The following is a 25,023-nucleotide window of genomic DNA, read 5'->3' as shown; positions in this document are numbered from 1 at the left end:
TTTCCACTGAAAAACATTTCAGGGGATCACTTGCAACAGTTTGCCAACATTTTTGAGTGAATTGCAGAACGTCAGATTTTGAGAAGAAATTGTGACCGCGCGGCTTAGCGATTTTTTCAAAAAAAGTTGTTCAGACGTCGAGGGCTAATTCTGTTTCCGATGATAAAAACCTATCTGTTTCCACCGAAAAACATTTCAGGGGATCACTTGCAACAGTTTGCCAACATTTTTGAGTGAATTGCAGAACGTCAGATTTTTGCTGAAATTGTGACCGCGCGGCTTAGGGATTTTTTCAAAAAAAGTTGTTCATACGTCAAGGGCTAATTCTGTTTCCGATGATAAAAACCCATCTGTTTCAACCGAAAAACATTTCAGGGGATCACTTGCAACAGTTTGACAACATTTTTGAGTGAATTGCAGAACGTCAGATTTTGAGAAGAAATTGTGACCGCGCGGCTTAGGGATTTTTTCAAAAAAAGTTGTTCAGACGTCGAGGGCTAATTCTATTTCCGATGATAAAAACCCATCTGTTTCCACCGAAAAATGTTTCAGGGGATCACTTGCAACAGTTTGCCAACATTTTTGAGTGAATTGCAGAACGTCAGATTTTGAGAAGAAATTGTGACCGCGCGGCTTAGGGATTTTTTCAAAAAAAGTTGTTCAGACGTCGCGGGCTAATTCTGTTTCCGATGATAAAAACCCATCTGTTTCCACCGAAAAACATTTCAGGGGATCACTTGCAACAGTTTGCCAACATTTTTGAGTGAATTGCAGAACGTCAGATTTTGAGCAGAAATTGTGACCGCGCGGCTTAGGGATTTTTTCAAAAAAAGTTGTTCAGACGTCGAGGGCTAATTCTGTTTCCGATGATAAAAACCCATCTGTTTCCACCGAAAAACATTTCAGGGGATTGTTTGCAACAGTTGGGCACCATTTTTGAGTAAATTGCAGAACGTCATATTTTTGCTGAAATTGTGACCGCGCGGCTTAGGGATTTTTTCAAAAAAAGTTGTTCAGACGTTGAGGGCTAATTCTGTTTCCGATGATAAAAACCCATCTGTTTCCACCGAAAAACATTTCAGGGGATCACTTGCAACAGTTTGCCAACATTTTTGAGTGAATTGCAGAACGTCAGATTTTGAGAAGAAATTGTGACCGCGCGGCTTAGGGATTTTTTCAAAAAATGTTGTTCAGACGTCAAGGGCTAATTCTGTTTCCGGTGATAAAAACCCATCTGTTTCCACCGAAAAACATTTCAGGGGATCACTTGCAACAGTTTGCCAACATTTTTGAGTGAATTGCAGAACGTCAGATTTTGAGAAGAAATTGTGACCGCGCGGCTTAGGGATTTTTTCAAAAAAAGTTGTTCAGACGTCAAGGGCTAATTCTGTTTCCGATGATAAAAACCTATCTGTTTCCACCGAAAAACATTTCAGGGGATCACTTGCAACAGTTTGCCAACATTTTTGAGTGAATTGCAGAACGTCAGGTTTTTAGCAGAAATTGTGACCGCGCGGTTTAGGGATTTTTTCAAAAAAAGTTGTTCTGACGTCGAGGGCTAATTCTGTTTCCGATGATAAAAACCCATCTGTTTCCACCGAAAAACATTTCAGGGGATCACTTGCAACAGTTTGCCAACATTTTTGAGTGAATTGCAGAACGTCAGATTTTGAGAAGAAATTGTGACCGCGCGGCTTAGCGATTTTTTCAAAAAAAGTTGTTCAGACGTCGAGGGCTAATTCTGTTTCCGATGATAAAAACCTATCTGTTTCCACCGAAAAACATTTCAGGGGATCACTTGCAACAGTTTGCCAACATTTTTCAGTGAATTGCAGAACGTCAGATTTTGCGCAGAAATTGTGACCGCGCGCGCGGCTTAGGGATTTTATCAAAAAAAGTTGTTCAGATGTCGAGGGCTAATTCTGTTTCCGATGATAAAAACCCATCTGTTTCCACCGAAAAACATTTCAGGGGATCACTTGCAACAGTTTGCCAACATTTTTGAGTGAATTGCAGAACGTCAGATTTTTGCTGAAATTGTGACCGCGCGGCTTAGGGATTTTTTCAAAAAAAGTTGTTCATACGTCAAGGGCTAATTCTGTTTCCGATGATAAAAACCCATCTGTTTCAACCGAAAAACATTTCAGGGGATCACTTGCAACAGTTTGACAACATTTTTGAGTGAATTGCAGAACGTCAGATTTTGAGAAGAAATTGTGACCGCGCGGCTTAGGGATTTTTTCAAAAAAAGTTGTTCAGACGTCGAGGGCTAATTCTATTTCCGATGATAAAAACCCATCTGTTTCCACCGAAAAATGTTTCAGGGGATCACTTGCAACAGTTTGCCAACATTTTTGAGTGAATTGCAGAACGTCAGATTTTGAGAAGAAATTGTGACCGCGCGGCTTAGGGATTTTTTCAAAAAAAGTTGTTCAGACGTCGCGGGCTAATTCTGTTTCCGATGATAAAAACCCATCTGTTTCCACCGAAAAACATTTCAGGGGATCACTTGCAACAGTTTGCCAACATTTTTGAGTGAATTGCAGAACGTCAGATTTTGAGCAGAAATTGTGACCGCGCGGCTTAGGGATTTTTTCAAAAAAAGTTGTTCAGACGTCGAGGGCTAATTCTGTTTCCGATGATAAAAACCCATCTGTTTCCACCGAAAAACATTTCAGGGGATCGTTTGCAACAGTTGGGCACCATTTTTGAGTAAATTGCAGAACGTCATATTTTTGCTGAAATTGTGACCGCGCGGCTTAGGGATTTTTTCAAAAAAAGTTGTTCAGACGTTGAGGGCTAATTCTGTTTCCGGTGATAAAAACCCATCTGTTTCCACTGAAAAACATTTCAGGGGATCACTTGCAACAGTTTGCCAACATTTTTGAGTGAATTGCAGAACGTCAGATTTTTGCTGAAATTGTGACCGCGCGGCTTAGGGATTTTTTCAAAAAAAGTTGTTCATACGTCAAGGGCTAATTCTGTTTCCGATGATAAAAACCCATCTGTTTCAACCGAAAAACATTTCAGGGGATCACTTGCAACAGTTTGACAACATTTTTGAGTGAATTGCAGAACGTCAGATTTTGAGAAGAAATTGTGACCGCGCGGCTTAGGGATTTTTTCAAAAAAAGTTGTTCAGACGTCGAGGGCTAATTCTATTTCCGATGATAAAAACCCATCTGTTTCCACCGAAAAATGTTTCAGGGGATCACTTGCAACAGTTTGCCAACATTTTTGAGTGAATTGCAGAACGTCAGATTTTGAGAAGAAATTGTGACCGCGCGGCTTAGGGATTTTTTCAAAAAAAGTTGTTCAGACGTCGCGGGCTAATTCTGTTTCCGATGATAAAAACCCATCTGTTTCCACCGAAAAACATTTCAGGGGATCACTTGCAACAGTTTGCCAACATTTTTCAGTGAATTGCAGAACGTCAGATTTTTAACAGAAATTGTGACCGCGCGGCTTAGGGATTTTTTCAAAAAAAGTTGTTCAGACGTCAAGGGCTAATTCTGTTTCCGATGATAAAAACCCATCTGTTTCCACTGAAAAACATTTCAGGGGATCGTTTGCAACAGTTGGGCACCATTTTTGAGTAAATTGCAGAACGTGATATTTTTGCTGAAATTGTGACCGCGCGGCTTAGGGATTTTTTCAAAAAAAGTTGTTCAGACGTTGAGGGCTAATTCTGTTTCCGGTGATAAAAACCCATCTGTTTCCACTGAAAAACATTTCAGGGGATCACTTGCAACAGTTTGCCAACATTTTTGAGTGAATTGCAGAACGTCAGATTTTGAGAAGAAATTGTGACCGCGCGGCTTAGGGATTTTTTCAAAAAAAGTTGTTCAGACGTCGAGGGCTAATTCTATTTCCGATGATAAAAACCCATCTGTTTCCACCGAAAAATGTTTCAGGGGATCACTTGCAACAGTTTGCCAACATTTTTGAGTGAATTGCAGAACGTCAGATTTTGAGAAGAAATTGTGACCGCGCGGCTTAGGGATTTTTTCAAAAAAAGTTGTTCAGACGTCGCGGGCTAATTCTGTTTCCGATGATAAAAACCCATCTGTTTCCACCGAAAAACATTTCAGGGGATCACTTGCAACAGTTTGCCAACATTTTTGAGTGAATTGCAGAACGTCAGATTTTGAGAAGAAATTGTGACCGCGCGGCTTAGGGATTTTTTCAAAAAAAGTTGTTCAGACGTCAAGGGCTAATTCTGTTTCCGATGATAAAAACCTATCTGTTTCCACCGAAAAACATTTCAGGGGATCACTTGCAACAGTTTGCCAACATTTTTGAGTGAATTGCAGAACGTCAGATTTTTAGCAGAAATTGTGACCGCGCGGCTTAGGGATTTTTTCAAAAAAAGTTGTTCTGACGTCGAGGGCTAATTCTGTTTCCGATGAAAAAAACCCATCTGTTTCCACCGAAAAACATTTCAGGGGATCACTTGCAACAGTTTGCCAACATTTTTGAGTGAATTGCAGAACGTCAGATTTTGAGAAGAAATTGTGACCGCGCGGCTTAGGGATTTTTTCAAAAAAAGTTGTTCTGACGTCAAGGGCTAATTCTGTTTCCGATGATAAAAACCCATCTGTTTCCACCGAAAAACATTTCAGGGGATCACTTGCAACACTTTGCCAGCATTTTTCAGTGAATTGCAGAACGTCAGATTTTTAGCAGAAATTGTGACCGCGCGGCTTAGGGAATTTTTCAAAAAAAGGTGTTCAGACGTCAAGGGCTAATTCTGTTTCCGATGATAAAAACCCATCTGTTTCCACCGAAAAACATTTCAGGTGATCACTTGCAACAGTTTGCCAACATTTTTGAGTGAATTGCAGAACGTCAGATTTTGAGAAGAAATTGTGACCGCGCGGCTTAGGGATTTTTTCAAAAAAAGTTGTTCTGACGTCGAGGGCTAATTCTGTTTCCGATGAAAAAAACCCATCTGTTTCCACCGAAAAACATTTCAGGGGATCACTTGCAACAGTTTGCCAACATTTTTGAGTGAATTGCAGAACGTCAGATTTTGAGAAGAAATTGTGACCGCGCGGCTTAGGGATTTTTTCAAAAAAAGTTGTTCTGACGTCAAGGGCTAATTCTGTTTCCGATGATAAAAACCCATCTGTTTCCACCGAAAAACATTTCAGGGGATCACTTGCAACACTTTGCCAGCATTTTTCAGTGAATTGCAGAACGTCAGATTTTTAGCAGAAATTGTGACCGCGCGGCTTAGGGATTTTTTCAAAAAAAGGTGTTCAGACGTCAAGGGCTAATTCTGTTTCCGATGATAAAAACCCATCTGTTTCCACCGAAAAACATTTCAGGTGATCACTTGCAACAGTTTGCCAACATTTTTGAGTGAATTGCAGAACGTCAGATTTTGAGAAGAAATTGTGACCGCGCGGCTTAGGGATTTTTTCAAAAAAAGTTGTTCTGACGTCGAGGGCTAATTCTGTTTCCGATGATAAACACCCATCTGTTTCCACCGAAAAACATTTCAGGGGATCACTTGCAACAGTTTGCCAACCTTTTTGAGTTAATTGCAGAACCTCAGATTTTGAGAAGAAATTGTGACCGCACGGCTTAGGGATTTTTTCAAAAACAGTTGTTCAGACGTCAAGGGCTAATTCTGTTTCCGATGATAAAAACCCATCTGTCTCCAACGAAAAACATTTCAGGGGATCACTTGCAACAGTTTGCCAACATTTTTGAGTGAATTGCAGAACGTCAGATTTTGAGAAGAAATTGTGACCGCGCGGCTTAGGGATTTTTTCAAAAAAAGTTGTTCAGACGTCATGGGCTAATTCTGTTTCTGATGATAAAAACCCATCTGTTTCCACCTAAAAATATTTCAGCGGATCACTTGCAACAGTTTGCCAACATTTTTGAGTGAATTGCAGAACGTCAGATTTTTGCTGAAATTGTGACCGCGCGGCTTAGGGATTTTTTCAAAAAAAGGTGTTAAGACGTCGAGGGCTGATTCTCTTCCCGATGATAAAAACCCATCTGTTTCCACCGAAAAACATTTCAGGGGATCACTTGCAACAGTTTGCCAACATTTTTCAGTGAATTGCAGAACGTCAGATTTTGAGAAGAAATTGTGACCGCGCGGCTTAGGGATTTTTTCAAAAAAAGTTGTTCAGACGTCAAGGGCTAATTCTGTTTCCGATGATAAAAACCCATCTGTTTCCACCGAAAAACATTTCAGGGGATCGTTTGCAATAATTTGCCAACATTTTTGAGTGAATTGCAGAACGTCAGATTGTGGGAAGAAATTGTGACCGCGAGGCTTAGGGATTTTTTCAAAAAAAGTTGTTCAGACGTCGAGGGCTAATTCTGTTTCCGATGAAAAAAACCCATCTGTTTCCACCAAAAAACATTTCAGGGGATCACTTGCAACAGTTTGCCGACATTTTTCTGTGAATTGCAGAACGTCAGATTTTTTGCAGAAATTGTCACCGCGCGGCTTAGGGATTTTTTCAAAAAAAGTTGTTCAGACGTCGAGGGCTAATTCTGTTTCCGATGATAAAAACCCATCTGTTTCCACCGAAAAATATTTCAGCGGATCACTTGAAACAGTTTGCCAACATTTTTGAGTGAATTGCAGAACGTCAGATTTTGCGCAGAAATTGTGACCGCGCGGCTTAGGGATTTTTTCAAAAAAAGTTGTTCAGACGTCGAGGGCTGATTTTGTTCCCGATGATAAAAACCCATCTGTTTCCACCGAAAAAACATTTCAGGGGATCAGTTGAAACTGTTTGCCAACATTTTTGAGTGAATTGCACAACGTCAGATTTTTGCTGAAATTGTGACCGCGCGGCTTAGGGATTTTTTCAAAAAAAGTTGTTCAGACGTCAAGGGCTAACTCTGTTTCCGATGATAAAAACCCATCTGTTTCCACCGAAAAACGTTTCAGGGGATCGTTTGCAACAGTTTGGCACCATTTTTGAGTGAATTGCAGAACGTCATATTTTTGCTGAAATTGTGACCGCGCGGCTTAGGGATTTTTTCAAAAAAAGTTGTTCAGACGTCAAGGGCTAATTCTGTTTCCGCTGATAAAAACCCATCTGTTTCCACCGAAAAACATTTCAGGGGATCACTTGCAACAGTTTGCCAACATTTTTGAATGAATTGCAGAACGTCAGATTTTGAGAAGAAATTGTGACCGCGCGGCTTAGGGATTTTTTCAAAAAAAGTTCTTCAGACGTCAAGGGCTAATTCTGTTTCCGATGATAAAAACCCATCTGTTTCCACCGAAAAACATTTCAGGGGATCACTTTCAACAGTTTGTCAACATTTTTGAGTGAATTGCAGAACGTCAGATTTTGAAAAGAAATTGTGACCGCGCGGCTTAGGTATTTTTTCAAAAAAAGTTGTCCAGAAGTCGAGGCCTAAGTCTGTTTCCGGTGATAAAAACCCATCTGTTTCCACCGAAAAACATTTCAGGGGATCACTTGCAACAGTTTGCCAACATTTTTCAGTGAATTGCAGAACGTCAGATTTTGCGCAGAAATTGTGACCGCGCGCGCGGCTTAGGGATTTTTTCAAAAAAAGTTGTTCAGATGTCGAGGGCTAATTCTGTTTCCGATGATAAAAACCCATCTGTTTCCACCGAAAAACATTTCAGGGGATCACTTGCAACAGTTTTCCAACATTTTTGAGTGAATTGCAGAACGTCAGATTTTTGCTGAAATTGTGACCGCGCGGCTTAGGGATTTTTTCAAAAAAAGTTGTTCATACGTCAAGGGCTAATTCTGTTTCCGATGATAAAAACCCATCTGTTTCAACCGAAAAACATTTCAGGGGATCACTTGCAACAGTTTGACAACATTTTTGAGTGAATTGCAGAACGTCAGATTTTGAGAAGAAATTGTGACCGCGCGGCTTAGGGATTTTTTCAAAAAAAGTTGTTCAGACGTCGAGGGCTAATTCGATTTCCGATGATAAAAACCCATCTGTTTCCACCGAAAAATGTTTCAGGGGATCACTTGCAACAGTTTGCCAACATTTTTGAGTGAATTGCAGAACGTCAGATTTTGAGAAGAAATTGTGACCGCGCAGCTTAGGGATTTTTTCAAAAAAAGTTGTTCAGACGTCGCGGGCTAATTTTGTTTCCGATGATAAAAACCCATCTGTTTCCACCGAAAAACATTTCAGGGGATCACTTGCAACAGTTTGCCAACATTTTTCAGTGAATTGCAGAACGTCAGATTTTGAGAAGAAATTGTGACCGCGCAGCTTAGGGATTTTTTCAAAAAAAGTTGTTCAGACGTCAAGGGCTAATTCTGTTTCCGATGATAAAAACCCATCTGTTTCCACCGAAAAACATTTCAGGGGATCGTTTGCAACAGTTGGGCACCATTTTTGAGTAAATTGCAGAACGTCATATTTTTGCTGAAATTGTGACCGCGCGGCTTAGGGATTTTTTCAAAAAAAGTTGTTCAGACGTTGAGGGCTAATTCTGTTTCCGGTGATAAAAACCCATCTGTTTCCACTGAAAAACATTTCAGGGGATCACTTGCAACAGTTTGCCAACATTTTTGAGTGAATTGCAGAACGTCAGATTTTGAGAAGAAATTGTGACCGCGCGGCTTAGGGATTTTTTCAAAAAAAGTTGTTCAGACGTCGAGGGCTAATTCTATTTCCGATGATAAAAACCCATCTGTTTCCACCGAAAAATGTTTCAGGGGATCACTTGCAACAGTTTGCCAACATTTTTGAGTGAATTGCAGAACGTCAGATTTTGAGAAGAAATTGTGACCGCGCGGCTTAGGGATTTTTTCAAAAAAAGTTGTTCAGACGTCGCGGGCTAATTCTGTTTCCGATGATAAAAACCCATCTGTTTCCACCGAAAAACATTTCAGGGGATCACTTGCAACAGTTTGCCAACATTTTTGAGTGAATTGCAGAACGTCAGATTTTTGCTGAAATTGTGCCCGCGCGGCTTAGGGATTTTTTCAAAAAAAGTTGTTCAGACGTCAAGGGCTAATTCTGTTTCCGATGATAAAAACCCATCTGTTTCCACCGAAAAACATTTCAGGGGATCACTTGCAACAGTTTGCCAACATTTTTCAGTGAATTGCAGAACGTCAGATTTTTAACAGAAATTGTGACCGCGCGGCTTAGGGATTTTTTCAAAAAAAGTTGTTCAGACGTCAAGGGCTAATTCTGTTTCCGATGATAAAAACCCATCTGTTTCCACCGAAAAACATTTCAGGGGATCGTTTGCAACAGTTGGGCACCATTTTTGAGTAAATTGCAGAACGTCATATTTTTGCTGAAATTGTGACCGCGCGGCTTAGGGATTTTTTCAAAAAAAAGTTGTTCAGACGTCAAGGGCTAATTCTGTTTCCGATGATAAAAACCCATCTGTTTCCACCGAAAAACATTTCAGGGGATCGTTTGCAACAGTTGGGCACCATTTTTGAGTAAATTGCAGAACGTCATATTTTTGCTGAAATTGTGACCGCGCGGCTTAGGGATTTTTTTAAAAAAAGTTGTTCAGACGTTGAGGGCTAATTCTGTTTCCGGTGATAAAAACCCATCTGTTTCCACTGAAAAACATTTCAGGGGATCACTTGCAACAGTTTGCCAACATTTTTGAGTGAATTGCAGAACGTCAGATTTTGAGAAGAAATTGTGACCGCGCGGCTTAGGGATTTTTTCAAAAAAAGTTGTTCAGACGTCGAGGGCTAATTCTATTTCCGATGATAAAAACCCATCTGTTTCCACCGAAAAATGTTTCAGGGGATCACTTGCAACAGTTTGCCAACATTTTTGAGTGAATTGCAGAACGTCAGATTTTGAGAAGAAATTGTGACCGCGCGGCTTAGGGATTTTTTGAAAAAAAGTTGTTCAGACGTCGCGGGCTAATTCTGTTTCCGATGATAAAAACCCATCTGTTTCCACCGAAAAACATTTCAGGGGATCACTTGCAACAGTTTGCCAACATTTTTCAGTGATTTGCAGAACGTCAGATTTTTAACAGAAATTGTGACCGCGCGGCTGAGGGATTTTTTCAAAAAAAGTTGTTCAGACGTCAAGGGCTAATTCTGTTTCCGATGATAAAAACCCATCTGTTTCCACCGAAAAACATTTCAGGGGATCGTTTGCAACAGTTGGGCACCATTTTTGAGTAAATTGCAGAACGTCATATTTTTGCTGAAATTGTGACCGCGCGGCTTAGGGATTTTTTCAAAAAAAGTTGTTCAGACGTTGAGGGCTAATTCTGTTTCCGGTGATAAAAACCCATCTGTTTCCACTGAAAAACATTTCAGGGGATCACTTGCAACAGTTTGCCAACATTTTTGAGTGAATTGCAGAACGTCAGATTTTGAGAAGAAATTGTGACCGCGCGGCTTAGGGATTTTTTCAAAAAAAGTTGTTCAGACGTCAAGGGCTAATTCTGTTTCCGATGATAAAAACCCATCTGTTTCCACCGAAAAACATTTCAGGGGATCGTTTGCAACAGTTGGGCACCATTTTTGAGTAAATTGCAGAACGTCATATTTTTGCTGAAATTGTGACCGCGCGGCTTAGGGATTTTTTCAAAAAAAGTTGTTCAGACGTTGAGGGCTAATTCTGTTTCCGGTGATAAAAACCCATCTGTTTCCACTGAAAAACATTTCAGGGGATCACTTGCAACAGTTTGCCAACATTTTTGAGTGAATTGCAGAACGTCAGATTTTGAGAAGAAATTGTGACCGCGCGGCTTAGGGATTTTTTCAAAAAAAGTTGTTCAGACGTCGAGGGCTAATTCTATTTCCGATGATAAAAACCCATCTGTTTCCACCGAAAAATGTTTCAGGGGATCACTTGCAACAGTTTGCCAACATTTTTGAGTGAATTGCAGAACGTCAGATTTTGAGAAGAAATTGTGACCGCGCGGCTTAGGGATTTTTTCAAAAAAAGTTGTTCAGACGTCGCGGGCTAATTCTGTTTCCGATGATAAAAACCCATCTGTTTCCACCGAAAAACATTTCAGGGGATCACTTGCAACAGTTTGCCAACATTTTTCAGTGATTTGCAGAACGTCAGATTTTTAACAGAAATTGTGACCGCGCGGCTGAGGGATTTTTTCAAAAAAAGTTGTTCAGACGTCAAGGGCTAATTCTGTTTCCGATGATAAAAACCCATCTGTTTCCACCGAAAAACATTTCAGGGGATCGTTTGCAACAGTTGGGCACCATTTTTGAGTAAATTGCAGAACGTCATATTTTTGCTGAAATTGTGACCGCGCGGCTTAGGGATTTTTTCAAAAAAAGTTGTTCAGACGTTGAGGGCTAATTCTGTTTCCGGTGATAAAAACCCATCTGTTTCCACTGAAAAACATTTCAGGGGATCACTTGCAACAGTTTGCCAACATTTTTGAGTGAATTGCAGAACGTCAGATTTTGAGAAGAAATTGTGACCGCGCGGCTTAGGGATTTTTTCAAAAAAAGTTGTTCAGACGTCAAGGGCTAATTCTGTTTCCGATGATAAAAACCCATCTGTTTCCACCGAAAAACATTTCAGGGGATCGTTTGCAACAGTTGGGCACCATTTTTGAGTAAATTGCAGAACGTCATATTTTTGCTGAAATTGTGACCGCGCGGCTTAGGGATTTTTTCAAAAAAAGTTGTTCAGACGTTGAGGGCTAATTCTGTTTCCGGTGATAAAAACCCATCTGTTTCCACTGAAAAACATTTCAGGGGATCACATGCAACAGTTTGCCAACATTTTTGAGTGAATTGCAGAACGTCAAATTTTGAGAAGAAATTGTGACCGCGCGGCTTAGGGATTTTTTCAAAAAAAGTTGTTCAGACGTCGAGGGCTAATTCTATTTCCGATGATAAAAACCCATCTGTTTCCACCGAAAAATGTTTCAGGGGATCACTTGCAACAGTTTGCCAACATTTTTGAGTGAATTGCAGAACGTCAGATTTTGAGAAGAAATTGTGACCGCGCGGCTTAGGGATTTTTTCAAAAAAAGTTGTTCAGACGTCGAGGGCTAATTCTGTTTCCGATGATAAAAACCCATCTGTTTCCAACGAAAAACATTTCAGGGGATCACTTGCAACAGTTAGTCAACATTTTTGAGTGAATTGCAGAACGTCAGATTTTGAGAAGAAATTGTGATCGCGCGGCTTAGGGATTTTTTCAAAAAAAGTTGTTCAGACGTCGAGGGATAATTCTGTTTCCAATGATAAAAACCCATCTGTTTCCACCGAAAAACATTTCAGGGGATCACTTGCAACAGTTTGCCAACATTTTTGAGTGAATTGCAGAACGTCAGATTTTGAGCAGAAATTGTGACTGCGCGGCTTAGGAATTTTTTCAAAAAAAGATGTTCAGACGTCAAGGGCTAATTCTGTTTCCGATGTTAAAAACCCATCTGTTTCCACCGAAAAATATTTCAGCGGATCACTTGAAACAGTTTGCCAACATTTTTGAGTGAATTGCACAACGTCAGATTTTTGCTGAAATTGTGACCGCGCGGCTTAGGGATTTTTTCAAAAAAAGTTGTTCAGACGTCAAGGGCTAATTCTGTTTCCGATGATAAAAACCCATCTGTTTCCACCGAAAAACGTTTCAGGGGATCGTTTGCAACAGTTTGGCACCATTTTTGAGTGAATTGCAGAACGTCATATTTTTGCTGAAATTGTGACCGCGCGGCTTAGGGATTTTTTCAAAAAAAGTTGTTCAGACGTCAAGGGCTAATTCTGTTTCCGCTGATAAAAACCCATCTGTTTCCACCGAAAAACATTTCAGGGGATCACTTGCAACAGTTTGCCAACATTTTTGAGTGAATTGCAGAACGTCAGATTTTGAGAAGAAATTGTGACCGCGCGGCTTAGGGATTTTTTCAAAAAAAGTTCTTCAGACGTCAAGGGCTAATTCTGTTTCCGATGATAAAAACCCATCTGTTTCCACCGAAAAACATTTCAGGGGATCACTTTCAACAGTTTGTCAACATTTTTGAGTGAATTGCAGAACGTCAGATTTTGAAAAGAAATTGTGACCGCGCGGCTTAGGTATTTTTTCAAAAAAAGTTGTCCAGAAGTCGAGGCCTAAGTCTGTTTCCGGTGATAAAAACCCATCTGTTTCCACCGAAAAACATTTCAGGGGATCACTTGCAACAGTTTGCCAACATTTTTCAGTGAATTGCAGAACGTCAGATTTTGCGCAGAAATTGTGACCGCGCGCGCGGCTTAGGGATTTTTTCAAAAAAAGTTGTTCAGATGTCGAGGGCTAATTCTGTTTCCGATGATAAAAACCCATCTGTTTCCACCGAAAAACATTTCAGGGGATCACTTGCAACAGTTTGCCAACATTTTTGAGTGAATTGCAGAACGTCAGATTTTTGCTGAAATTGTGACCGCGCGGCTTAGGGATTTTTTCAAAAAAAGTTGTTCATACGTCAAGGGCTAATTCTGTTTCCGATGATAAAAACCCATCTGTTTCAACCGAAAAACATTTCAGGGGATCACTTGCAACAGTTTGACAACATTTTTGAGTGAATTGCAGAACGTCAGATTTTGAGAAGAAATTGTGACCGCGCGGCTTAGGGATTTTTTCAAAAAAAGTTGTTCAGACGTCGAGGGCTAATTCGATTTCCGATGATAAAAACCCATCTGTTTCCACCGAAAAATGTTTCAGGGGATCACTTGCAACAGTTTGCCAACATTTTTGAGTGAATTGCAGAACGTCAGATTTTGAGAAGAAATTGTGACCGCGCAGCTTAGGGATTTTTTCAAAAAAAGTTGTTCAGACGTCGCGGGCTAATTCTGTTTCCGATGATAAAAACCCATCTGTTTCCACCGAAAAACATTTCAGGGGATCGTTTGCAACAGTTGGGCACCATTTTTGAGTAAATTGCAGAACGTCATATTTTTGCTGAAATTGTGACCGCGCGGCTTAGGGATTTTTTCAAAAAAAGTTGTTCAGACGTTGAGGGCTAATTCTGTTTCCGGTGATAAAAACCCATCTGTTTCCACTGAAAAACATTTCAGGGGATCACTTGCAACAGTTTGCCAACATTTTTGAGTGAATTGCAGAACGTCAGATTTTGAGAAGAAATTGTGACCGCGCGGCTTAGGGATTTTTTCAAAAAAAGTTGTTCAGACGTCGAGGGCTAATTCTATTTCCGATGATAAAAACCCATCTGTTTCCACCGAAAAATGTTTCAGGGGATCACTTGCAACAGTTTGCCAACATTTTTGAGTGAATTGCAGAACGTCAGATTTTGAGAAGAAATTGTGACCGCGCGGCTTAGGGATTTTTTCAAAAAAAGTTGTTCAGACGTCGCGGGCTAATTCTGTTTCCGATGATAAAAACCCATCTGTTTCCACCGAAAAACATTTCAGGGGATCACTTGCAACAGTTTGCCAACATTTTTGAGTGAATTGCAGAACGTCAGATTTTGAGAAGAAATTGTGACCGCGCGGCTTAGGGATTTTTTCAAAAAAAGTTGTTCAGACGTCAAGGGCTAATTCTGTTTCCGATGATAAAAACCCATCTGTTTCCACCGAAAAACATTTCAGGGGATCACTTGCAACAGTTTGCCAACATTTTTCAGTGAATTGCAGAACGTCAGATTTTTAACAGAAATTGTGACCGCGCGGCTTAGGGATTTTTTCAAAAAAAGTTGTTCAGACGTCAAGGGCTAATTCTGTTTCCAATGATAAAAACCCATCTGTTTCCACCGAAAAACATTTCAGGGGATCGTTTATAACAGTTGGGCACCATTTTTGAGTAAATTGCAGAACGTCATATTTTTGCTGAAATTGTGACCGCGCGGCTTAGGGATTTTTTCAAAAAAAGTTGTTCAGACGTCGCGGGCTAATTCTGTTTCCGATGATAAAAACCCATCTGTTTCCACCGAAAAACATTTCAGGGGATCGTTTGCAACAGTTGGGCACCATTTTTGAGTAAATTGCAGAACGTCATATTTTTGCTGAAATTGTGACCGCGCGGCTTAGGTATTTTTTCAAAAAAAGTTGTTCAGACGTTGAGGGCTAATTCTGTTTCCGGTGATAAAAACCCATCTGTTTCCACTGAAAAACATTTCAGGGGATCACTTGCAACAGTTTGCCAACATTTTTGAGTGAATTGCAGAACGTCAGATTTTGAGAAGAAATTGTGACCGCGCGGCTTAGGGATTTTTTCAAAAAAAGTTGTTCAGACGTCGAGGGCTAATTCTATTTCCGATGATAAAAACCCATCTGTTTCCACCGAAAAATGTTTCAGGGGATCACTTGCAACAGTTTGCCAACATTTTTGAGTGAATTGCAGAACGTCAGATTTTGAGAAGAAATTGTGACCGCGCGGCTTAGGGATTTTTTCAAAAAAAGTTGTTCAGACGTCGCGGGCTAATTCTGTTTCCGATGATAAAAACCCATCTGTTTCCACCGAAAAACATTTCAGGGGATCACTTGCAACAGTTTGCCAACATTTTTGAGTGAATTGCAGAACGTCAGATTTTGAGAAGAAATTGTGACCGCGCGGCTTAGGGAGTTTTTTCAAAAAAAGTTGTTCAGACGTCAAGGGCTAATTCTGTTTCCGATGATAAAAACCCATCTGTTTCCACCGAAAAACATTTCAGGGGATCACTTGCAACAGTTTGCCAACATTTTTCAGTGAATTGCAGAACGTCAGATTTTTAACAGAAATTGTGACCGCGCGGCTTAGGGATTTTTTCAAAAAAAGTTGTTCAGACGTCAAGGGCTAATTCTGTTTCCAATGATAAAAACCCATCTGTTTCCACCGAAAAACATTTCAGGGGATCGTTTGCAACAGTTGGGCACCATTTTTGAGTAAATTGCAGAACGTCATATTTTTGCTGAAATTGTGACCGCGCGGCTTAGGGATTTTTTCAAAAAAAGTTGTTCAGACGTCAAGGGCTAATTCTGTTTCCGATGATAAAAACCCATCTGTTTCCACCGAAAAACATTTCAGGGGATCGTTTGCAACAGTTGGGCACCATTTTTGAGTAAATTGCAGAACGTCATATTTTTGCTGAAATTGTGACCGCGCGGCTTAGGGATTTTTTCAAAAAAAGTTGTTCAGACGTTGAGGGCTAATTCTGTTTCCGGTGATAAAAACCCATCTGTTTCCACTGAAAAACATTTCAGGGGATCACTTGCAACAGTTTGCCAACATTTTTGAGTGAATTGCAGAACGTCAGATTTTGAGAAGAAATTGTGACCGCGCGGCTTAGGGATTTTTTCAAAAAAAGTTGTTCAGACGTCGAGGGCTAATTCTATTTCCGATGATAAAAACCCATCTGTTTCCACCGAAAAATGTTTCAGGGGATCACTTGCAACAGTTTGCCAACATTTTTGAGTGAATTGCAGAACGTCAGATTTTGAGAAGAAATTGTGACCGCGCGGCTTAGGGATTTTTTCAAAAAAAGTTGTTCAGACGTCGCGGGCTAATTCTGCTTCCGATGATAAAAACCCATCTGTTTCCACCGAAAAACATTTCAGGGGATCACTTGCAACAGTTTGCCAACATTTTTCAGTGATTTGCAGAACGTCAGATTTTTAACAGAAATTGTGACCGCGCGGCTTAGGGATTTTTTCAAAAAAAGTTGTTCAGACGTCAAGGGCTAATTCTGTTTCCGATGATAAAAACCCATCTGTTTCCACCGAAAAACATTTCAGGGGATCGTTTGCAACAGTTGGGCACCATTTTTGAGTAAATTGCAGAACGTCATATTTTTGCTGAAATTGTGACCGCGCGGCTTAGGGATTTTTTCAAAAAAAGTTGTTCAGACGTTGAGGGCTAATTCTGTTTCCGGTGATAAAAACCCATCTGTTTCCACTGAAAAACATTTCAGGGGATCACTTGCAACAGTTTGCCAACATTTTTGAGTGAATTGCAGAACGTCAGATTTTGAGAAGAAACTGTGACCGCGCGGCTTAGGGATTTTTTCAAAAAAAGTTGTTCAGACGTCGAGGGCTAATTCTATTTCCGATGATAAAAACCCATCTGTTTCCACCGAAAAATGTTTCAGGGGATCACTTGCAACAGTTTGCCAACATTTTTGAGTGAATTGCAGAACGTCAGATTTTGAGAAGAAATTGTGACCGCGCGGCTTAGGGATTTTTTCAAAAAAAGTTGTTCAGACGTCGCGGGCTAATTCTGTTTCCGATGATAAAAACCCATCTGTTTCCACCGAAAAACATTTCAGGGGATCACTTGCAACACTTTGCCAACATTTTTCAGTGATTTGCAGAACGTCAGATTTTTAACAGAAATTGTGACCGCGCGGCTTAGGGATTTTTTCAAAAAAAGTTGTTCAGACGTCAAGGGCTAATTCTGTTTCCGATGATAAAAACCCATCTGTTTCCACCAAAAAACATTTCAGGGGATCGTTTGCAACAGTTGGGCACCATTTTTGAGTAAATTGCAGAACGTCATATTTTTGCTGAAATTGTGACCGCGCGGCTTAGGGATTTTTTCAAAAAAAGTTGTTCAGACGTTGAGGGCTAATTCTGTTTCCGGTGATAAAAACCCATCTGTTTCCACTGAAAAACATTTCAGGGGATCACTTGCAACAGTTTGCCAACATTTTTGAGTGAATTGCAGAACGTCAGATTTTGAGAAGAAATTGTGACCGCGCGGCTTAGGGATTTTTTCAAAAAAAGTTGTTCAGACGTCGAGGGCTAATTCTTTTTCCGATGATAAAAACCTATCTGTTTCCACCGAAAAACATTTCAGGGGATCACTTGCAACAGTTTGCCAACATTTTTGAGTGAATTGCAGAACGTCAGATTTTTAGCAGAAATTGTGACCGCGCGGCTTAGGGATTTTTTCAAAAAAAGTTGTTCTGACGTCGAGGGCTAATTCTGTTTCCGATGATAAAAACCCATCTGTTTCCACCGAAAAACATTTCAGGGGATCACTTGCAACAGTTTGCCAACATTTTTTAGTGAATTGCAGAACGTCAGATTTTGAGAAGAAATTGTGACCACGCGGCTTAGGGATTTTTTCAAAAAAAGTTGTTCTGACGTCGAGGGCTCATTCTGTTTCCAATGATAAACACCCATCTGTTTCCACTGAAAAACATTTCAGGAGATCACTTGCAACACTTTGCCAGCATTTTTCAGTGAATTGCAGAACGTCAGATTTTTAGCAGAAATTGTGACCGCACAGCTTAGGGATTTTTTCAAAAACAGTTGTTCAGACGTCAAGGGCTAATTCTGTTTCCGATGATAAAAACCCATCTGTTTCCACCGAAAAACATTTCAGGTGATCACTTGCAACAGTTTGCCAACATTTTTGAGTGAATTGCAGAACGTCAGATTTTGAGAAGAAATTGTGACCGCGCGGCTTAGGGATTTTTTCAAAAAAAGTTGTTCAGACGGCATGGGCTAATTCTGTTTCTGATGATAAAAACCCATCTGTTTCCACCTAAAAATATTTCAGCGGATCACTTGTAACAGTTTGCCAACATTTTTGAGTGAATTGCAGAACGTCAGATTTTTGCTGAAATTGTGACCGCGCGGCTTAGGGATTTTTTCAAAAAAAGTTGTTCAAACGTCGAGGGCTAATTCTGTTTCCGATGATAAAAACCCATCTGTTTCCACCGAAAAACATTTCAGGGGATCACTTGCAACAGTTTGCCAACATTTTTCAGTGAATTGCAGAACGTCAGATTTTGAGAAGAAATTGTGACCGTGCGGCTTAGGGATTTTTTCAAAAAAAGTTGTTCAGACGTCAAGGGCTAATTCTGTTTCCGATGATAAAAACCCATCTGTTTCCACCGAAAAACATTTCAGGGGATCGTTTGCAATAATTTGCCAACATTTTTGAGTGAATTGCAGAACGTCAGATTGTGGGAAGAAATTGTGACCGCGAGGCTTAGGGATTTTTTCAAAAAAAGTTGTTCAGACGTCGAGGGCTAATTCTGTTTCCGATGATAAAAACCCATCTGTTTCCAACGAAAAACATTTCAGGGGATCACTTGCAACAGTTAGTCAACATTTTTGAGTGAATTGCAGAACGTCAAATTTTGAGAAGAAATTGTGACCGCGCGGCTTAGGGATTTTTTCAAAAAAAGTTGTTCAGACGTCGAGGGCTAATTCTATTTCCGATGATAAAAACCCATCTGTTTCCACCGAAAAATGTTTCAGGGGATCACTTGCAACAGTTTGCCAACATTTTTGAGTGAATTGCAGAACGTCAGATTTTGAGAAGAAATTGTGACCGCGCGGCTTAGGGATTTTTTCAAAAAAAGTTGTTCAGACGTCGAGGGCTAATTCTGTTTCCGATGATAAAAACCCATCTGTTTCCAACGAAAAACATTTCAGGGGATCACTTGCAACAGTTAGTCAACATTTTTGAGTGAATTGCAGAACGTCAGATTTTGAGAAGAAATTGTGATCGCGCGGCTTAGGGATTTTTTCAAAAAAAGTTGTTCAGACGTCGAGGGATAATTCTGTTTCCAATGATAAAAACCCATCTGTTTCCACCGAAAAACATTTCAGGGGATCACTTGCAACAGTTTGCCAACATTTTTGAGTGAATTGCAGAACGTCAGATTTTGAGCAGAAATTGTGACTGCGCGGCTTAGGAATTTTTTCAAAAAAAGATGTTCAGACGTCAAGGGCTAATTCTGTTTCCGATGTTAAAAACCCATCTGTTTCCACCGAAAAATATTTCAGCGGATCACTTGAAACAGTTTGCCAACATTTTTGAGTGAATTGCACAACGTCAGATTTTTGCTGAAATTGTGACCGCGCGGCTTAGGGATTTTTTCAAAAAAAGTTGTTCAGACGTCAAGGGCTAATTCTGTTTCCGATGATAAAAACCCATCTGTTTCCACCGAAAAACGTTTCAGGGGATCGTTTGCAACAGTTTGGCACCATTTTTGAGTGAATTGCAGAACGTCATATTTTTGCTGAAATTGTGACCGCGCGGCTTAGGGATTTTTTCAAAAAAAGTTGTTCAGACGTCAAGGGCTAATTCTGTTTCCGCTGATAAAAACCCATCTGTTTCCACCGAAAAACATTTCAGGGGATCACTTGCAACAGTTTGCCAACATTTTTGAGTGAATTGCAGAACGTCAGATTTTGAGAAGAAATTGTGACCGCGCGGCTTAGGGATTTTTTCAAAAAAAGTTCTTCAGACGTCAAGGGCTAATTCTGTTTCCGATGATAAAAACCCATCTGTTTCCACCGAAAAACATTTCAGGGGATCACTTTCAACAGTTTGTCAACATTTTTGAGTGAATTGCAGAACGTCAGATTTTGAAAAGAAATTGTGACCGCGCGGCTTAGGTATTTTTTCAAAAAAAGTTGTCCAGAAGTCGAGGCCTAAGTCTGTTTCCGGTGATAAAAACCCATCTGTTTCCACCGAAAAACATTTCAGGGGATCACTTGCAACAGTTTGCCAACATTTTTCAGTGAATTGCAGAACGTCAGATTTTGCGCAGAAATTGTGACCGCGCGCGCGGCTTAGGGATTTTTTCAAAAAAAGTTGTTCAGATGTCGAGGGCTAATTCTGTTTCCGATGATAAAAACCCATCTGTTTCCACCGAAAAACATTTCAGGGGATCACTTGCAACAGTTTGCCAACATTTTTGAGTGAATTGCAGAACGTCAGATTTTTGCTGAAATTGTGACCGCGCGGCTTAGGGATTTTTTCAAAAAAAGTTGTTCATACGTCAAGGGCTAATTCTGTTTCCGATGATAAAAACCCATCTGTTTCAACCGAAAAACATTTCAGGGGATCACTTGCAACAGTTTGACAACATTTTTGAGTGAATTGCAGAACGTCAGATTTTGAGAAGAAATTGTGACCGCGCGGCTTAGGGATTTTTTCAAAAAAAGTTGTTCAGACGTCGAGGGCTAATTCGATTTCCGATGATAAAAACCCATCTGTTTCCACCGAAAAATGTTTCAGGGGATCACTTGCAACAGTTTGCCAACATTTTTGAGTGAATTGCAGAACGTCAGATTTTGAGAAGAAATTGTGACCGCGCAGCTTAGGGATTTTTTCAAAAAAAGTTGTTCAGACGTCGCGGGCTAATTCTGTTTCCGATGATAAAAACCCATCTGTTTCCACCGAAAAACATTTCAGGGGATCGTTTGCAACAGTTGGGCACCATTTTTGAGTAAATTGCAGAACGTCATATTTTTGCTGAAATTGTGACCGCGCGGCTTAGGGATTTTTTCAAAAAAAGTTGTTCAGACGTTGAGGGCTAATTCTGTTTCCGGTGATAAAAACCCATCTGTTTCCACTGAAAAACATTTCAGGGGATCACTTGCAACAGTTTGCCAACATTTTTGAGTGAATTGCAGAACGTCAGATTTTGAGAAGAAATTGTGACCGCGCGGCTTAGGGATTTTTTCAAAAAAAGTTGTTCAGACGTCGAGGGCTAATTCTATTTCCGATGATAAAAACCCATCTGTTTCCACCGAAAAATGTTTCAGGGGATCACTTGCAACAGTTTGCCAACATTTTTGAGTGAATTGCAGAACGTCAGATTTTGAGAAGAAATTGTGACCGCGCGGCTTAGGGATTTTTTCAAAAAAAGTTGTTCAGACGTCGCGGGCTAATTCTGTTTCCGATGATAAAAACCCATCTGTTTCCACCGAAAAACATTTCAGGGGATCACTTGCAACAGTTTGCCAACATTTTTGAGTGAATTGCAGAACGTCAGATTTTGAGAAGAAATTGTGACCGCGCGGCTTAGGGATTTTTTCAAAAAAAGTTGTTCAGACGTCAAGGGCTAATTCTGTTTCCGATGATAAAAACCCATCTGTTTCCACCGAAAAACATTTCAGGGGATCACTTGCAACAGTTTGCCAACATTTTTCAGTGAATTGCAGAACGTCAGATTTTTAACAGAAATTGTGACCGCGCGGCTTAGGGATTTTTTCAAAAAAAGTTGTTCAGACGTCAAGGGCTAATTCTGTTTCCAATGATAAAAACCCATCTGTTTCCACCGAAAAACATTTCAGGGGATCGTTTATAACAGTTGGGCACCATTTTTGAGTAAATTGCAGAACGTCATATTTTTGCTGAAATTGTGACCGCGCGGCTTAGGGATTTTTTCAAAAAAAGTTGTTCAGACGTCGCGGGCTAATTCTGTTTCCGATGATAAAAACCCATCTGTTTCCACCGAAAAACATTTCAGGGGATCGTTTGCAACAGTTGGGCACCATTTTTGAGTAAATTGCAGAACGTCATATTTTTGCTGAAATTGTGACCGCGCGGCTTAGGTATTTTTTCAAAAAAAGTTGTTCAGACGTTGAGGGCTAATTCTGTTTCCGGTGATAAAAACCCATCTGTTTCCACTGAAAAACATTTCAGGGGATCACTTGCAACAGTTTGCCAACATTTTTGAGTGAATTGCAGAACGTCAGATTTTGAGAAGAAATTGTGACCGCGCGGCTTAGGGATTTTTTCAAAAAAAGTTGTTCAGACGTCGAGGGCTAATTCTATTTCCGATGATAAAAACCCATCTGTTTCCACCGAAAAATGTTTCAGGGGATCACTTGCAACAGTTTGCCAACATTTTTGAGTGAATTGCAGAACGTCAGATTTTGAGAAGAAATTGTGACCGCGCGGCTTAGGGATTTTTTCAAAAAAAGTTGTTCAGACGTCGCGGGCTAATTCTGTTTCCGATGATAAAAACCCATCTGTTTCCACCGAAAAACATTTCAGGGGATCACTTGCAACAGTTTGCCAACATTTTTGAGTGAATTGCAGAACGTCAGATTTTGAGAAGAAATTGTGACCGCGCGGCTTAGGGAGTTTTTTCAAAAAAAGTTGTTCAGACGTCAAGGGCTAATTCTGTTTCCGATGATAAAAACCCATCTGTTTCCACCGAAAAACATTTCAGGGGATCACTTGCAACAGTTTGCCAACATTTTTCAGTGAATTGCAGAACGTCAGATTTTTAACAGAAATTGTGACCGCGCGGCTTAGGGATTTTTTCAAAAAAAGTTGTTCAGACGTCAAGGGCTAATTCTGTTTCCAATGATAAAAACCCATCTGTTTCCACCGAAAAACATTTCAGGGGATCGTTTGCAACAGTTGGGCACCATTTTTGAGTAAATTGCAGAACGTCATATTTTTGCTGAAATTGTGACCGCGCGGCTTAGGGATTTTTTCAAAAAAAGTTGTTCAGACGTCAAGGGCTAATTCTGTTTCCGATGATAAAAACCCATCTGTTTCCACCGAAAAACATTTCAGGGGATCGTTTGCAACAGTTGGGCACCATTTTTGAGTAAATTGCAGAACGTCATATTTTTGCTGAAATTGTGACCGCGCGGCTTAGGGATTTTTTCAAAAAAAGTTGTTCAGACGTTGAGGGCTAATTCTGTTTCCGGTGATAAAAACCCATCTGTTTCCACTGAAAAACATTTCAGGGGATCACTTGCAACAGTTTGCCAACATTTTTGAGTGAATTGCAGAACGTCAGATTTTGAGAAGAAATTGTGACCGCGCGGCTTAGGGATTTTTTCAAAAAAAGTTGTTCAGACGTCGAGGGCTAATTCTATTTCCGATGATAAAAACCCATCTGTTTCCACCGAAAAATGTTTCAGGGGATCACTTGCAACAGTTTGCCAACATTTTTGAGTGAATTGCAGAACGTCAGATTTTGAGAAGAAATTGTGACCGCGCGGCTTAGGGATTTTTTCAAAAAAAGTTGTTCAGACGTCGCGGGCTAATTCTGCTTCCGATGATAAAAACCCATCTGTTTCCACCGAAAAACATTTCAGGGGATCACTTGCAACAGTTTGCCAACATTTTTCAGTGATTTGCAGAACGTCAGATTTTTAACAGAAATTGTGACCGCGCGGCTTAGGGATTTTTTCAAAAAAAGTTGTTCAGACGTCAAGGGCTAATTCTGTTTCCGATGATAAAAACCCATCTGTTTCCACCGAAAAACATTTCAGGGGATCGTTTGCAACAGTTGGGCACCATTTTTGAGTAAATTGCAGAACGTCATATTTTTGCTGAAATTGTGACCGCGCGGCTTAGGGATTTTTTCAAAAAAAGTTGTTCAGACGTTGAGGGCTAATTCTGTTTCCGGTGATAAAAACCCATCTGTTTCCACTGAAAAACATTTCAGGGGATCACTTGCAACAGTTTGCCAACATTTTTGAGTGAATTGCAGAACGTCAGATTTTGAGAAGAAACTGTGACCGCGCGGCTTAGGGATTTTTTCAAAAAAAGTTGTTCAGACGTCGAGGGCTAATTCTATTTCCGATGATAAAAACCCATCTGTTTCCACCGAAAAATGTTTCAGGGGATCACTTGCAACAGTTTGCCAACATTTTTGAGTGAATTGCAGAACGTCAGATTTTGAGAAGAAATTGTGACCGCGCGGCTTAGGGATTTTTTCAAAAAAAGTTGTTCAGACGTCGCGGGCTAATTCTGTTTCCGATGATAAAAACCCATCTGTTTCCACCGAAAAACATTTCAGGGGATCACTTGCAACACTTTGCCAACATTTTTCAGTGATTTGCAGAACGTCAGATTTTTAACAGAAATTGTGACCGCGCGGCTTAGGGATTTTTTCAAAAAAAGTTGTTCAGACGTCAAGGGCTAATTCTGTTTCCGATGATAAAAACCCATCTGTTTCCACCAAAAAACATTTCAGGGGATCGTTTGCAACAGTTGGGCACCATTTTTGAGTAAATTGCAGAACGTCATATTTTTGCTGAAATTGTGACCGCGCGGCTTAGGGATTTTTTCAAAAAAAGTTGTTCAGACGTTGAGGGCTAATTCTGTTTCCGGTGATAAAAACCCATCTGTTTCCACTGAAAAACATTTCAGGGGATCACTTGCAACAGTTTGCCAACATTTTTGAGTGAATTGCAGAACGTCAGATTTTGAGAAGAAATTGTGACCGCGCGGCTTAGGGATTTTTTCAAAAAAAGTTGTTCAGACGTCGAGGGCTAATTCTTTTTCCGATGATAAAAACCTATCTGTTTCCACCGAAAAACATTTCAGGGGATCACTTGCAACAGTTTGCCAACATTTTTGAGTGAATTGCAGAACGTCAGATTTTTAGCA

This window comes from Podarcis vaucheri (genome assembly GCF_965113315.1).
Source record: "Podarcis vaucheri genome assembly, chromosome: 2".
Classification (NCBI taxonomy): Eukaryota; Metazoa; Chordata; class Lepidosauria; order Squamata; family Lacertidae; genus Podarcis; species Podarcis vaucheri.
The sequence above is the reverse complement of the archived record's forward strand: the minus strand, read 5'-3'. Positions refer to the sequence as shown.